This window comes from Manis pentadactyla, chromosome 8, assembly GCF_030020395.1.
Source record: "Manis pentadactyla isolate mManPen7 chromosome 8, mManPen7.hap1, whole genome shotgun sequence".
Lineage (NCBI taxonomy): Eukaryota > Metazoa > Chordata > Mammalia > Pholidota > Manidae > Manis > Manis pentadactyla.
The window spans coordinates 27327457-27338776 of record NC_080026.1 but is presented as its reverse complement, the minus strand read 5'-3'; positions in this window follow the sequence as shown (position 1 = coordinate 27338776).

The window sequence follows — 11320 nt, the reverse complement described above, 5'->3', positions numbered from 1 at the left end:
GCCCAATCATGTATAAGGGCAAACCTGCTCAACCACTCTTTGCCCCAAAGGAAGACAAAAATCTTCATTATCCTGAGCAATGAACAAAACTCCCTTCTGGCCCAGAGGAAGACACTATGCCTTCCAAGATTGTGTGCTATACAAAATCCTGGAAAAGCTACTCCAGAACAAAGCCATTAACACCTCTGGCTTTTACATGGTCAGAAACCCAAGAGATCCAAGGAGAACTGTCTCCCCAGAGGATGTAGAAAGGATAGCAATTTCAATGAGCATTTGTGCAACATTGTGGCACTTTATATCTTAATAGGCCTTCTTGTTAGGCCAAAATATTGTTGGCACATATCATTCATTCTTCCACATGATCTTTTTAAAACTGGTCAGATGAGTCATTCCTGGACAAAGCAAGCAGACATATCTTGGCCAGTTTATAAGACACAAATTTGTGTAAGACCCATGGCAAACTTGTAAAGACATGTTTTTGTGGGAAATGTTTAGGTATTTTCACCATACATGCTTTAAAAATGATTTTAAATGATTCTAATAATTTTGTTTATTCTTATTGTCACTGTTTTAGAGGAAAATATATCATTGTGGCATTTGCTGAGTTCAGCCGCTTCAAGCTGCTGTTTATAATTTTTCTGTGTCCTAATCATTCTCATTTCTGATGGTGAACAAAAGCAAGGCTCTTCAGCTTCGTTACTGTGTTCTTTCATAAAGTCTGTAACAATATATTTGTACCTAACAAGATAGAAATGCTTTTATTTCATTTCAGCATGAATCACAGTAGTGACTAATTGTAATCTAAAATCTTGAAATAATAACCCAAACTCTACTTCTGATAAGTTATGTCACTTGCTTTTGTTTGTTTGGTTGGATTCTTTTAGTTAAGAAAGTAATCGTTTGGGTGCAAACTTTGTATTGTTGCTTTGAGATATTGTGTTGCTCATTCTACCAAAAGAGTATAGCTTCAGTGATGTGATAAGTTATTTAGTAACCATTTGCAAACTAAAGCCCTCAATGGTAGTATTTGCCAATTTCTATGGTGTAAATAACTTCATCATAGCCAATTTCAAGCTACCAACGTGTCATCACTAAATACAGCATTGAGAAGATACTTGCACACCTGGGTCTAGCAAGTTGGTTTGGTCTAGCTCCAGCACATAGCTGGATAGCTTCATCAATTACTTATACTTTTCATTTGTAATATGGCTCATTGGAAAATTGGAAGGCTACAGTTTAATTTGTAGTTGGCCAAATAAAATTTATATCCTGGTTTGAAGAAAGCCAAGTAATGTCAGAAAGAACAATTACAGTCCTCTTCTATGATGAATATGAAATTCTTAGGTTACCATATTTACCAGAATAGAGAACACAACTCCATCAGTCTATACTTCCTCAATATATACACATATGAATGCTGGTAATTCCCCTGTAAATTTCTTTAAATCTCAGCTCACAAAGTTTTCACTGATGAAACTCATACTAGAGCCTAACTCTTATCACAATCCACCACTTTCTATTCCATGTGTTCCCATAATATCTTAAATTTTTTTTTATGATATTCTCAGGCTTCATCTCTATATTTTGCTCTCCCCTACTTCTCCATTCTCTTCCTCTGGAACCCTTGAGATGCATTCTACCCTTTGTGTCTCTTTTTCATTCTCTTATATTTTGCATCTTTTCAGCACTCTTGCCACATTCTAGGAATTATCTTCATGTCTATAAGCTTGCTACTTCTTTCTTCATCTGTCATTGATTTTAATATTTCTTTTGAATTTTTAATCTTACTATGTATCTATTTGTTTTCGTGGCAAATTTTACTTGAGAAAAAGAAAATTAGAAATTAAAAATGTTTAGATGAGAGTTCAGGATAAGTGGTATTTTTTTACAATACAATTGAAATAAAATGATAAGGTGGAATTGTGAAAACCACCTTACTTACAAAAATTAAAAGAAAAAGCTTACCACCTAATAATGCTAATGAAGTTTCAGTATTTCTCATTCACTCGTTAGAAAGTAGATACATGTTTTCAGATTATTTCAATTCTAAAGACATGAAATACAACTTGCTGACATATTCCCTAAGACACAATATTTGCCCATGAACAGTTTTTCCATAAACATAAAGATGTAATCTTTAAATTTTAGTTCAATTCCATAGAAAGGAAATAAAGCAAAGAGCAACAAAAAGTATAACCTCACTAATTCATGGTATTGCTTATTTTTTAGTTAGAAAAATGAAGTACATTTCACCTATGATGATGCAAATAATCCTATCATACTTCAACAAACACATTTGTTAAATTTATTTGAAGAAAATTATTTTTAGGATGTTTTTCATTAATACATAAGAATACATCCAATGCTTAGTCAAAATTGATTTTTGAAAGTTACATATGGAAAATAATTAAAACCTTAATTTATAAGGATATGCTAGATATTTATCAAGGAAAACCATATAAGGGTAGAATATTTTAGTTAGAAGGCATTATAATACAGAGCTTCTATTATAATTCATGACCCAAAATATGTATATTCACTATGGGACAATTAAAACAAAGTCACCTGTCTGCTGCTAGAAAACCTCAGGTAAGCAATCTAAGTCCTTACTATATATTTTTAAAAATTTATATTTCATTCTTATAAAAATACACCATGTTTAATGGCATGTTAATGTTTTTATGATGTATTCTATTTCATTTCTAAGTTTTGTATTTGTAAGGTAAAATTGAGCCGAAATGACCAGGCGAGGAGGCTACAAAGGAGCCAAAAGTTTAATAGGGCGCAATCCCGGGCGATGTTCGCCAGTCTGATTAGTCACAGGCTGGAGAAGTTGGGCCCAGCAGGGCAGGCAGAGAGTTTTTAAAGAAGGTAGGGGGAGGCAGAGCATAGATTTACAGCGGTGCGAGGATTGGCTAGCCTAAGGCACATTTTTCAGGTTGAGAGGGGGCAGCAGCCGGGGACTTTGGCACGTCATCAGTGTCCGACGTGCTCACCCCTCCCTCCGGTTCCTCCAACCTTACAGTATTCAACTTCTCATTTTGTAGATTTTTCTGATTTCCTATAATCTCAAATTCTGAAAAATCTCTTTGCCCTGATTTGTTTTTTATGCTGACTTTTGCAAATGGTTAGTCATTCCTTTATATACAGTGTCATTTTCACTGCAAAAGCACCTGATGCAGAAAATGGAAGGGTGTGGATGGGTCTGGTCTTCCATGCCATCTGGGTTGAGGAAGTATTTTCTACATTACAGTTCTGTATTTGCTTCTTCCAAAGGTTTCACTGGTCTAAAAGCAGTTTTATATGAATTTGTATACTTGGAATTTACTGTATCAGAGAAAATATTATATACCTGAATCCTCAATATGAATCAGTTTTCAATTTCTGACAAAAATACTTCTTTTCCACCTAGAACCCCAGTGTTGATAAGCTTTCTCATTTTTATCTATTTTGATTCCTTTTTGTGGTGGTCAGAGCCATTCTAAGGTACTATTTTTAAGCAAGGATCAGTTCTAACTCCCAACTTTGGGCAAACCCAGTTCCATCTTTTCATTTCCTCAACGAACATGAACGTCTCTAACTCCAAGAACTCAGTTAGCAACAGGTCTTCTCCTTTAGCTTCACATTTCCTTTTTAATCCTATCATTCAGTGCATTTACTTTTTTTTCTGGGTTGCTTAGCAATGTATATAGAATTTTTAATTTATATCTTTTCTTGCATTTCTAAGTGTTTGTAGAGATATGACAGATCCATATCAGCTCAGTAGACAATGTTGCTAGAAAAGGAAGTCCTTCCATTATAGTTTTCACATACTTATGTAGCATGAATTGAAATTTTTTGTAAGTAGCTTTCTTTCTTTCCTCTTTGCTTCATTATAAGGACATACCTGGAGGCTCCTAAAAGAGAACTGCAGGTCAGGAAGGAGGTTAGACCTTTGTTCCTAGGATCTGGTTAGGTACAGATACCCAGAACCTTGGGGTTCCAGAATTACGTTCCTGAGTCAGAAGCCTTGACACTTCTCTTTGCTGTCATGTAAGTCAATAAAAGGAAGGCAACCTTTATCCCTGTTACAATATCCAAATGTGTAAGATGAAAAGAATAAGCCAAGATTTGATAATGGTGTCTTGGTAGAGGTGAAGGGGATAGAAGGGAGATGAAGACTTTTATCTCTAAATTCTCACTGCCTAGCACAGTGACCTGCACAGTATGCATAGAAAATATCGTTCTTACTTGGAAGTCCAGTGCCCTACATAATCTCACACTCACTGCCTGACATCTAGGCATGCATGACTCTGCTATTCTTTAAATTATTAAACATGCTGTACTTTGCATTTACTCTTCCTTCTGCCTGGACCACTGTTCCCCAGATATACACCAGTCTCCCTCCTGGACCTTTCATAACTTGTATCAAAAGTCACCTTGTTAGAAATGTTATTACTGGAATCCCAATACCTCTGACACCCCCATTCACATTCAATTTTATCTGGATGCTTTCCTTTTTCTCCTGTTTTTATGAAATATCTATTATTTGAGGCCAAGGCAAATACCTCTCCTTACACCTATTCAGGGTCATTACTTCAGTAAGCATCCCTTTCACATGTTACATCAACAAATTTTCCCTTTGTACTGTATTGTTCCAATTAGCATAGAATCAACACATTGTTCTCCCATTGGAAAAACCAAACCAAACCAAATGATGGAAGTTGCCCCCAATTAAAGTGCTGGCCGATGCTGGGCAGCTGTGTGGGAGTGGAGCCCAGCTCTCCTCCTGTGAGGGAAACCTGTCTCTTGTCAGCCAGGGAATCTTTTCCTCAGTTTAAGTCAAGTCCTTCTTCCCTTTTCTCCTCTCCTACTCTGGGGTTATGTGTCCAACTCACAATATCTGTTTAGAGGGCCTAGAAAACTCTGGCTTTCTTCCTAACCACGCACAAACACATGGACAGAATACAAGTAACTATTTCCTGAGCCACAAGAACCAAGACCAAAATGAGCTAACTTTTGTGATAAAGGAAGGAAAATAACTCTCTGTGAGGAATTTCCCTGGGCCATATATTAACACCAGAGTTGGGTTGCTAGAACACAAGTGCATGTATATATCTTATTTTGTTAATTTTTTGCCAGATTGCTTGTAAAAATGGCTTCAGTTCACAGTTCTACCAGCAATGTATGAGAGATCCTCTCTTTATAAATTTCCACACTTTTGCCTTTCAGTAGGAGCTAATTTAGCTTGTTTTTATTGTGATTACCAGTGAGTTTGTGCATCTCTTTACATACTGGTCAGATCATAGTGCATGACTTTTCATGAATTATTTATTCAAATTATTTTCTTATTTTCCAATTGAATTGTCTATTGTTTTCCTATTGATTTACACAAATCTTTTGTGAATCTATGTACTTTCTGGTAGTTTGTTATTTTTTTTGTATAACTTGGTCTATAGTGTTTTATAATTAACAGAAATCCTTAATTATTGTCCAATCCGTATATGTTTGCTCTTTTCTTTTTAGTTAGAGGTACTACTTAAGAAATTTCCATTTTGCAAAAATGTTTCCCTCTATTTTATTACATCAGCATCATGGTTTTACCTTTTAAATGTAGATTTTAATCCATATGGAGTCCATCTTTTTCACATGGTCTAATGTACAGGCACAGCTATTTTCTAAATTTATTTTTCTTGATTTAGTGTGTATTGCCAACACCATCTAGTAAACAATCTGTTCTTTTTTGTTTACCTTGCTGATGCCATCTTTGTCATATATCAAGTTCTTCATTAAATACGGTCCTTTTTTGAGCTGCTCCTGGGACAGGACTGAAATGTTTTTTAATACTGTGTTTTTGGACTATGTCAGTATCTGACAGGGCTAGTCATCAGTCTTTGCTCTTCTGTTTAAAAATTATCCTAGACATTTCTGGATATCAGTTCTTCTATGAAAATTCTAGAAATAGTTTGCATTCCTTAAAAGTTCAACTGCAATTAAAATTGGTATTTTATTGAATCTATTTGCAGATTGACTTGGACAGCTGACACATTTCCACTGTTAGTTTTCTTATCTATGAACATAGTATGTTTCCATTTACCCTGGCATTCTTTTAATTTCTTCAATATAGATTTAAAATTTAGAGAACTTTCGGAAGATCTGATTTTGGTATGATTCTAAAGAATGTTTCCTACCTGTTAAATCTATCATTCCTGTTAGTGAGGAAGCAAAAAGAGTAGCAGTAGTGAAACGTGGCTTCAACATTGTTTACTTTGGGTTGTAGTGAACAGAAAGTGGTTAGGAAAGAGCATGGTAATTGAGAAGAAGGGGTCTGGGTCAGAGCTTCTTGATTTGACTCCTGGCTCTGCTTCTTACTAATTCTGGCAACAATTTAACCTCAGTTTCCTCATAAGAAAAAAAAGTATAATAACATTGGTGAGCTCAAAAGGTTATTGTGAGGATTAAATTAAAGAATAAATATAAAGTGCTTGATAAAATACTTGGTTTATAGAAAACATTAGATAATGAACAAATAAATATTAGATACTAGAAAGAGTGAACATTTAAAGCAACAAAATCAAAGCACTAAGCTAGAGCCTTAATCATAATCATAGTATGTAGACTTCCAGAGGCCAAATGAAGGTATATCCTTTTTCATCTTAAACAGAGAAAATGGTACTTTTGCCTCATTTAAAGTCTATTTCTTTATAGTAATAAATAAATGTTAAATAGGTACTTATGTTTATTCATTCCAAATAAGAGTAAATTTGTGTTTTACATTTTTCCTATTCAAACATCTGATATTAAGATCAGGCCCAATTTATTTTCATTGTTATAGATTTCTGAGCCCGTTTTAGATTTAAAAAGGCTTAAATTAAGTAGGATATACTGAAATCTTCTGATGCTTCGTAGGAGGCACCAGATTTCAAGTTTATACTAATATATATGTTTACAATCCTTCATTATTTACAAAATATTTACATCAACTCACTTCTTATTGAAGATGGCCATTGAGAGGATGTGACTGCCAGTTTACCCATGAGCGGGACACAGACAATCTGATGCTGTTTGCTTCCTCCTCTGTCTATGAAATGTATATTCTGTCCACCATTCCCAGAATGGAAGCCATTTTCAGGTACACAGTTTTGGAAAGCAATATAGTATTGAGACCATCTGCACAGTGTACATGACTGAACACAGTTAAGGCCTCTATATAAATTTTTAAGATTCTGTGGCCACCCAAGATAAGACTCAAATTTTCTTGCTGATTAAACCTACCAGCTACCAATCTGCAGTGGTCTGCCTTTTTCTTTGGTACCTGCTTGCCCTTGGTGTATGGGTCCAGTTTCAGTTTTCACCCTGGGAACCCCATGTTAGGTTGAGAAAGCCGAGGAAATGCATGAGTCCAGATTGGTGACAGCAAGAAGACTTCACTACAAAGATAGTCAAGGGCTGAGTCAGAGAGACTATAGCCCTAAAAGAAAAAAGTTGTAGAATTTTATAATAATCAGTCTTTAGACAAGTGGACGTTCCAGAGAGTCTGAGCAGGACCCAGGTGCAATAATTTCTGTGTCTAGATTAGTGGGAATTGAGCTCTGCAGGTGTTCTCAGGGTCTGGACAGGATGTTTTCTAGCTTCTTTTTGCCTTCTCTACATTCAGAAGTTTTGAGCTAATAACTGGTGACCCAGCCAAGGGATCAAATAAATATGTTTTGAGAAAGAGGCATTCACTGGGGGAAATCCTGAGTTAATCATTGACTTGGGCTTATGTCAGATGCTTGTGGACTGTCATATGAGTAGGAAGACAACCCCCCTAATACAGACCCATTTAATGCACAGTGCATTAAAAGGGAAACAAGTGGCTGCCTCAGTGGGCTGGCCTCTACTGGGAGCAGTATGGCTGGTCACTGGTGCACAGCTAGATATAGAGGATCGAGTCAGAAAATTAGAAGAAGAACTAAGGTCAGAAACAGACACGTGGTTGTCCACTACTCTGCTAGGTTTGGGGCTGGCAGACAATGTAGGAAAGCAAAATAATGAATTGGAGACCTTAGCATGCTGTTCTGCAAAGCTGGGAGGGAGCAAGCAAGCTGCCATGGATTAAAGTCCAAGCACTTGTGACAAAGTCTCAATTGGGAATCTAAGAAGTGAAATCCCTGGGAAAATGAGAATGAAAATGAGGATGTCGTGGTGATTGACAATGAAATGGAAAAAATTCCCCATGCCATCTGACTCCTAATACACAGCTGTGGGTAAAACTGCAATATTTCCAGAATCTCTCACCTGGGCTGAGTGCATCTCTGTATCAATAGGTGTTTCCAAGGGGGTGGAGAGAAGAAGCCATATCCATATCAATAGGTGATTAGAAAGGGGGTGGAGAGCAAGTGGGCACCTGGAACAGAGAGGCATTTTTGGGGTCCGTTTGCAGCCAGGTCATGAGACATGGGCAAGTAGACTTAGACAACTGCTTGCAAGCAATAAATGGGTTTCTCCCACTTTATTTCTCTCATTGACTGATTTCAGCTTCAAAGGTTATTTGGCCTGCTGGGGTGGGGGCAGAGGTGGGAACATATTTCCCCCTGGAGTTACAACAGGAAAGCAAAACCACAGCAACTGCAGCTCCAGTCGGCGGGGCAGTGACCAATTCAGAAACGTTCCATGATGAGATGAGAGAATACATGCCCGCTGAACTTATTCATACAATTGACAAGTTCCAAGAAAAGGCCAGGGGAAATATCCAGCCATGTTTCATGTGGCTATGGGATATGGGGATCTATGGCATTTCTCTTACTGGGCAGTGGGCAGAGACAATGGACATGAACATCACCACATACCCTCTGGTAGTTCCTGTATGGCATTTGGGGGATACAAGGTACTCACTCCTTTACAGGTTGGATTGTTCTAGCTTTCAGGGAGTCTTGGCCCAAGGACAAGGCTCTCCCTGGTCATATAGACCCTAAAAATCTATAAAGGATGTAGGGAACAAATTCTTAGGGAGTTGGATATGAAACACAGGCAATCTATACCCCTGTGTATGCTGCTATCTTTGAGGGCCCTGATCAGGCCACATTCACTGCAGGAACAAAAGCCAAGATACTCCAGTCCACCCGCAGCACCAGGGATAGGATGCTGATACCATGCTAAGCTCAGTCATGCATCAAAACATTTATGAAGTTGGGCAATCCATTGCTGATCTTGGGGAAACTGACAAATCCAGATAACAGTGTGGGCTGTGGGAAAGACCTGAGACAGACTTTGGTCAGAAAGACAAAAGGCTATCCCAATGGGCTATAAAGCACTTAATGAAAGTAAACCAGAAACAAATGTGGTTTGATCTCCTTGCTGCCAGGACACCACCTGAAAAAATAGACCAGCAGGAAACCCAATGCTGTGTTGGTCAGCTATGAAAAGCCTGGAAACATAAACAGTTCAGATCTTCCCCAGCTGCACCTACCATCCCTGAAGTACCACCTGCTCCAGCAGAGGTCTCAGGGATATAGTCCAATTTGGGACAGGTGCCTCTCATGCCCCAGGTACAGGATGCAGGCCAAGACTGCCTCCACATGAGGGCTGTTGGAGGCAATGGGAGACCTCATATTGAACTCACTATTCACTGGTCCCCCAGAAATAAACAGAAAGTGACAGCTCTGGTTGACACTGGAGCCAGATATACTCTAATTCACAGTTACCCTCACTGGTTTTTCTAGTCCTTTCAGAACTATTGATGGTTACAGAGGGCAAATGGTTATGATCAGAAGGTCCCTTTAACACTAAAAACTCGACATTCTCTCCCAGCCCCAAGAATATGAGGTTTTTATCTCTTTAGTACCATAGACCTTACTGGGAACTGATAGCCTCCAAGGTCAAACTGCAAACTCTTTGTCTCGGTGAATTCTGCTGTGGGTTAAAGTAATCGAATCAGTGCAGAGGGGAAATGCTAACTGAGAATCAGTAAAACCACCACTCTGCAAAGAATGGTAATTGTCAAATAATGTAATTTGCCCAGGGTGGGGGGCAGGGGCATAAAAAATAAGAGAAACTGTCCAAGAACTGCACCAAGTGGTTATTGTATATGCCCTGCCTATAGTGCTTTCAACAGCCCAATATGGTGGGTATGAAAGCCAGATGGCTTGTGGAGGGTGGCTGTGGACTGCCCAGAATTCAACAAGGTAATGCCCCCATCTATGTGCCTGTGTCCAGCATTGCTACCATCTTAGATACTTTGGCTGTGGTCCTAGGAATGTACCATGCTCTATTGGACATAGCAAATGCTTTTGCCTTTGTTTTCCACACCTGGCCACTGAGTCACAAGATCAATTTGGTTTGGCTTCACATGGTAGGGGGGACAGTGGACCTTTCAAGCACTTCTCTGAGGCTACCTACCCACAAGGCTGTGAGATGGTAACAGACCTGTTTTCCTCTCCCACAACAGTAAAATGGGCCCATTGCATTGATAACATGATTTGACATGTGAAGACTTGCTTCTACTACTGGACACTGCTCAGACTTTGCTGGAACATCAGTAAGGGAGAGGATGGAAAGTGAGCCCACAGAATATTTAGGCCCCAGGCACCACTGTAAAGTTTGTGGGGATTGTTTGGTAGGAAAAGATGTGAGTTGTCCCAGAAGCTATGATTGATGAGATGGAAGCCTATCCAACCCTTAAGAACATAAAAGACATACAAATCTTTGTAGGGATTTTGGGATTTTAGAGAGAACTTTTATTCCACTGGATGGCGCAGGGTTTCCATTCCTTATACCACCTGGTTGAGAAGGGGCACATGTGGGACTGAGAATCAGAACAGCAAACCACCGTTGATAAGATAAAACCCCTAGTGAAGTAGATTAAATCTCTGAGCCTCTCCCATTTGCATTAGATGAGTTTGTGACTCTGAAAAGTATGGATTGGGTACTGTGGCAGAGACAACAGAAGGAATTTGGTCCCAGTTCTGGAAAGGGCCAAAAACCTGATATACTCTGTTTTACCTCAGGGTTTCAGTCCTGGTCCAATTCACTATGGATTTGGTGAGATCAAGAAATGACACTGGAACGTTCTTGGGTTGAAAGGATTTACACCCAGTTTATTCTGCATGGTGGCAGGTCAAGCACTAGAATCCGTTCTGTCTCAGGGCAAGTCTGCATGCAGCAAGCCAGTCTCTGCCTCCTGGCCTCTCTGCTGCCCTGCAGCCCCCAGATACTGAGTGGAGCTCTTTATAGAGAATCAATAATAAATCATTGCCCACATGTGTGCAAGCCTATGCCTGCGAGTGTGCAGTGGGCAAGCAGACAAGGGTCAGGTGAGAATCCTGGCCGTGGAACTTCCATTTTCTCTGCAACTCCCATA